General features: G+C 46.0%; 1 pseudogene; it reads right to left on the bottom strand.

Moving 5' to 3' along the window:
- Window positions 1-5,379: 5,379 nt before the first annotated feature.
- LOC125158265 (cytochrome c-like) lies at window positions 5,380-5,747 on the bottom strand (annotated as a pseudogene).

Raw genomic sequence — 5,747 nt, 5'->3', positions numbered from 1 at the left:
TGCAGAGAAGGGAGAGAGAATCTGTGAGTGGCATCTGGAAACGTGCTTCTAAACGTGGTGCAAAAACGCGTAGCAGCTGGCATGTTGTGTTCTTGTTTCTGACTCTGTAACACACACGGCAGTGCAGCTACCAGGGCAGTGACCAGCGACCGGTCCCTCCCCCCCCCCCCCCGACCCCCGGGGACAGAGAACTGACCTTCACTTGGGTGTGAGGAGCAAGCGCCCCCTCCTGGCCAAGGAGAAGCTCTGCACACAGGTGACTCCAGCCCACCTTGGGAAAGCCAGGCACAGCGCACATGCGCTTTTCAGTGCCGTCCTCTGCGTCGTCTTTCTAAGGAAGAACAGGGAGGTGTTTCTGTGCACCTCTGTCACATGGGAGGGCTTTGGGGAAGCCCTCCAACCCCTGGTTGCTCCCCAGAGCAGCAGCACTGGGGAGGAAGCACGCAGGAAATGTTCCCGGAGGGCCTTGTTGCCTTTCTGCAGCCTGAGTTGATTTGGGGCCAGGGTGAGCCACACTCTTCTTGAGTGTACGTATTCCACACTGCTTGCCCTGCTGTTTAGAAACAATATCCAGGGGCGCCTGGGTTAAGACTCAGTTGGTTAGGGGCGCCTGGGTGGCGCAGTCGGTTAAGCGTCCGACTTCAGCCAGGTCACGATCTCGCGGTCCGTGAGTTCGAGCCCCGCGTCGGGCTCTGGGCTGATGGCTCGGAGCCTGGAGCCTGTTTCCGATTCTGTGTCTCCCTCTCTTTCTGCCCCTCGCCCGTTCATGCTCTGTCTCTCTCTGTCCCAAAAATAAATAAACGTTGAAAAAAAAATTAAAAAAAAAAAGACTCAGTTGGTTAAGCATCCGACTCTTGATTCTGGCTCAGGTCCTGATCTCAGGGTTAGTGAGTCAGAGCCCTGCGTTGGGCTCAGTGCTGACAGCACGGAGCCTGCTTGGGGTTCTCTCTCTCCCTCTCTCTCAGTTCCTCTTCCCCTATTCTCTCTCTCTCTCTCTCTCTCAAAATATATAAACGTTAAAAAAAAAAAGAAACAATATCCATTAACCGTAGAGTATTCTGATCAATTCAAAGAGTTCCTAACTTTAGAAAACCTTAGCTAGTTGTTGTCTTAATTCAAAAAAGGGGGGAAAAAAATAGAAGAAGATCACCAAGAACTCCTGATGATTTACAATTAGTATTAGTATTAGAATTATATGCATCTAATACGGCGACCCAGTGTGGGCCCGGGCCCAGGCCCAGTAGTGCCACTGACAACTTGCTGGGACTACAAATCCCCGGCCCCCCCCAGACCTACTTATAAATATTATAACTCCTCCAATGGTTTCAATGGATAGCACATCTTATTTTGTTTTGTTTCACTTTGCTTGACTTTTATAAGAATACAGTCAAAAGTTCAACGAGATACAGTGAGAGAAGAAAGGCAGGAGCCCTGGCTGCATTTCAGGGGCCTCAGAAACTTACCTTTCTGTGTTCATCCCCGTCAGTACCTGGGTCAGCACCAGGGCGCCATGTTGGATTTCCCCAAATGAAACCGATGAGCCGTCGGCATCATGTGAGATATGAAATTAAAAATAAAAAACATTCAAAATCTCCTAATCTCGCAGCTATGTAAATATTTATCTCAAAGGAGGTTTTCAACATGGTTTCACTAGGATCGGTTCTCTGGTAGGCTGCCCAGTTTTAACAGATGTTTTGAAAACCAACTCCAGTGAAAAGTAGGCTTTGTAACTTTATCACAGGACCTCTGAGACCACATGGGTCAGTGAGAAGCTGCCTTTAGATTATCACGATACTAAGACAGGAAAGGAAAGGCATCCCCTGTGGGCCAAGGCCATGTGCCTGAAGACCTTTGGTGGAGAGTTTAGGGCTGTGTTGTCTGCCCCTCAGCCCCGGGCAACCCTTCGGCAGACCTTCCTGTATCCTTCAGGGAGCCAAATTGGCCTTCGTCGCTAGTCTAATAGATGAACCTTAAGACACAGATCTTCAAGCATCAGTCCTCTGAGAAGGACACAAGCAGGGGTACTTGAATGTCTGGTGGTGAGAAGGTGGCACAGAGCCTTTATCTCTAGGTGTGCACGTTGGCTTGGGCGATTCTGCTTCCGATATGTGGTTGGACCTTTTCACGCAGAAATCAGAGGCTCCCCGACCACAAAGATGTCTTGAAGGCAGTGATTTCCTTTAAAAGAAGATAAATAGCTTCAAAATATAGTTTGCATGTGAATCAACTTGTAAAGTACATTAGCCTATATTGCTAAGTTGGATTTGGGCAGACCTGTTTCAGGAAGTACACTTTTAACATGTGTTCGGGGCTGATAAGAACTGCGTCTAGGCGCTGATTTCTCTGGGCACATAAAATGCGGGAGGTATTGACAGGTAGATCAGCACAGAGCAGGCTGTCCTATCAAGGACTCATTTACATGTCAATGCCAGGCCGGGGTGGTTTGATTACTTTGCTCGCATCTGAGCTTCCAGAACAAATAAAAACAGATAGATAACATTTGTGACTCTAGAGTTTCTTTTGCTCTCTGGTTACTTGTGTGTGTGTATTCTTAACAGATAATAACGTGAGAATGTGGGAAGTCTGGGACTGTTTTCATTTTCTAGTGCCTTTTATGCAGTGGCGGCCATTTGGATGGCGAGGTGAACTGATTAACAAAATTGCCCATGAGGCCGCTCGTGTAATGTCTTAAATTCTGTGATCAGTTTTGAAGGACAATATCTAAACTATTATAACAGTGAGGGTCTGGGGTAAAAAGGAAAAGAAGAATTAGTATACCAGTGTTGATTCCTTTTCAACTCTCTGTCCCTCTGTCCCCACCAATGAACAGCCCCTAGTGGACAGTGTCTTCCCACGTGAATGCTTGTCGAGATGAGTATCTGTCCTTCAGCTGGGATAGTTGTCACTATTAAAATTTATTTGGTACCAAGTGACAAAATGGAATTGTCCCTTAATTGGACATGCATTCGTTGAGAGGATAATATATTCGCTAGCTGTCTGCCATGGACATCTGGTGTCTTCCTCTGCCCAGCATCCCTTCCCGTCTTTTCCTGGAAACAATACCTTCTTCCCTAGAGGAGCGGCCCCTCCTCCCTTCCATGGGCATCCGGGACCGGCCCCTCCTTGCGCTCTGTTCTCCTGGCCCCGGTGGTTAGCGCAGGAGTGGCATAGCCCCCGGGAGACAATCCCATGACTTTCATATGTAGACTCTGGAGAAACACAGTCCCTTCCAGCCTCCTGTGGCTGAGGTGATGAAAACCTGTGTCTTTCTGAGGTCATACCTCACGGTCCCCTGACACCCGGAGGAAGACTGTGGACATTGAGATGAAATAATGTCACCCCGTGAAGGAACCAAAGCTGAGAGACCCACAGAATTCGGACAGAGTCAGAATTTGGGTCTCTGGACTCTGTGAAGTCAGCCCCATGGTGCTCACTCACTATGTAGGAGTGAACCAGTTCCTCGTTGTGTTCAAGTGAGTTTGGATGGTGTCAGACATGTGCTACTGAAGGAGTGTGGAATAATACTCTGGCCTACAGGATAATTTGTCTTTGTGTTTACAGTATTTATGAAGCTAATTATATCAAGTCATTAGTTCTAAGCACATTATGGAGATTTTTGGACACCTCTAAAAGGGATTGATAGCAACATTCCCTCGTGACCTTTTTCCCCTTCTCTTGCTTCTTTTTCCCATGACGAGGATTAAAATACCATCCTCTGTTAAAAAAGAAACAAGGGGCCCCTGGGTGGCCCCGTCAGTTGAGCGTCCGACTCCGGCTCTGGTGGTGATCTCACGGTTCATGAGTTTGAGCCCCTCGTCAGGCTTTGCGAGGACAGCCTGTCAGCACGGACGCTGCTTTGGATCCTCTGTCCCCCTCTCTCTGCCCCTGCCCCACTTTTGCTCTCTTAAAAGTAAATATTTTTAAAAAAGAGGAAAACAAGTGCAAAATAGGGTAATTTGCCACCGTGAAATGAAACCAAGACCTGATTTACTGTTTCGGTCTCTTGCAGAATCGTGACCGTTTATTTTTTTTTTATCTGTGATTTTGTTTTCAATTATCTTAGGCCTTATCACATAATTTACACATCTGTGGTGATGCCACATCTCCTCTGTTTCCAATGAGTTGGCGAGAACACCATCTCTAATCATACATACGTGGTAATTCTACAGTTGTATTTTTGAAGAGCCGTTGAGAAGACAGCCCTGAATGGTAACTTGAGTCTGGCTTACTAAAGAATTCACAAGCCAGGTTGGCTACAATATGTTGTCACACTGAACTTTGAAAGCATCTGACCTTCTGGATCATCTATAAAATGCGAGAAGGGTTACATACTCTTTATTAATATCATATGTAAACCACACTAAAATCCTTTCATTAAGCAAAGGGCAACATTTTAGGTGCAGGGAATTTTATTTTACTTTTTTAGCTTACTTTTTACTTTTTACTTTTTAGTTTATTTTTTATTTTTTTATGAATATAATTTATTGTCACATTGGCTTCCGTACAACACCCAGTGCTCATCCCAACAAGTGCCCTCCTCAATGCCCATCACCCATTTTCCCCTCTCCCCCACCCACTCCCCCACCTTCAGTTTGTTCTTTGTATTTAAGGGTCCCTTGTGGTTTGCCTCCCTCCCTCCCTGTTTGTAACTATTCCCCCACCCCTTCCCCCATGGTCTTCTGTTAAGTTTCTCAAGATGCACATATAAGTGAAAACACATGATATCTGTCCTTCTCTGACTGATTTCACTCAGCATAATACCCTCCAATTCCATCCACGTTGCTGCAAACGACCAGATTTTATTCTCTCTCGTTGCCAAGTAGTATTCCATTGTATATATAAACCACATCTTCTTTATCCATTCGTCAGTTGATAGACATTTAGGCTCTTTCCATAATTTGGCTATTGTTGAAAGCACAGTGCAGGGGATTTTAATTAAACTGACATAGTTGAGACCAAAAAGATACCGTGGACCTTGTAGCTTATCTTCAGCTCTTGCAACATGACTTGAAACACAGCTGGGTGTTGCTGTTCTATGAGACAGTGAAGAGATTTCTTCGGTATTTAAACATATTCATATGACCCGTTCGATAAACCTAAATATAAACCCAATCTCCTACCCATTCAGAGATGGCATTCACCATGTCTGTGAAAAGCTCACATTGCTAATTGATTCCAATCGTGTCTTCAGAAGGGGAAATCAGTGATGGCACTTGGGAACCAGAATTCCTGTCAAGTTCTAAATGCTGGGCGCATGCATTTAGCCATGAGCCAATCTGATTTAAATCAGCACTGTCCATGAGAAATATTCTACCTGCCATTTGTGATCTGAATTCCGGTGTACAAGATCCGTTGAAATACGGCACACGTAAAAAACGGTCATGAGGCATTTTTGCTCGTAAATAAATAAGGCAGTGGCTGACTGTTTCTCCTTAGTTGCCTTTTGGGATAAGCTATCAAGCCTGCCTTTCCCCTGGTCTTCTTAAAGCCAACGAAGATGGTTTTGTTCTGCAGATGCATTTCTTGGGATACTCCAAATACTCCATCAGTGTCTCCCCTCCCCCAGGTGAGGCCTTTGTTCTTGTTGGCGGCCATGTAAGAAAATCCAGGGGCCCGGCCTCTCTTTCGCCCAAACAGACCACAGAGATTTGATAACAGTCTTGTTCTTGCCTTGCCTCTCTTTTCGACAGCATGGCGCCGGGCACGCTACCGAACGGAATCTTCTTGCCCTTCTCAACGTCATCCAT

The sequence above is a fragment of the Prionailurus viverrinus genome, unplaced genomic scaffold (assembly GCF_022837055.1).
Source record: "Prionailurus viverrinus isolate Anna unplaced genomic scaffold, UM_Priviv_1.0 scaffold_33, whole genome shotgun sequence".
Taxonomy (NCBI): Eukaryota; Metazoa; Chordata; class Mammalia; order Carnivora; family Felidae; genus Prionailurus; species Prionailurus viverrinus.
The sequence above is the reverse complement of the archived record's forward strand: the minus strand, read 5'-3'. Positions and strand labels throughout refer to the sequence as shown.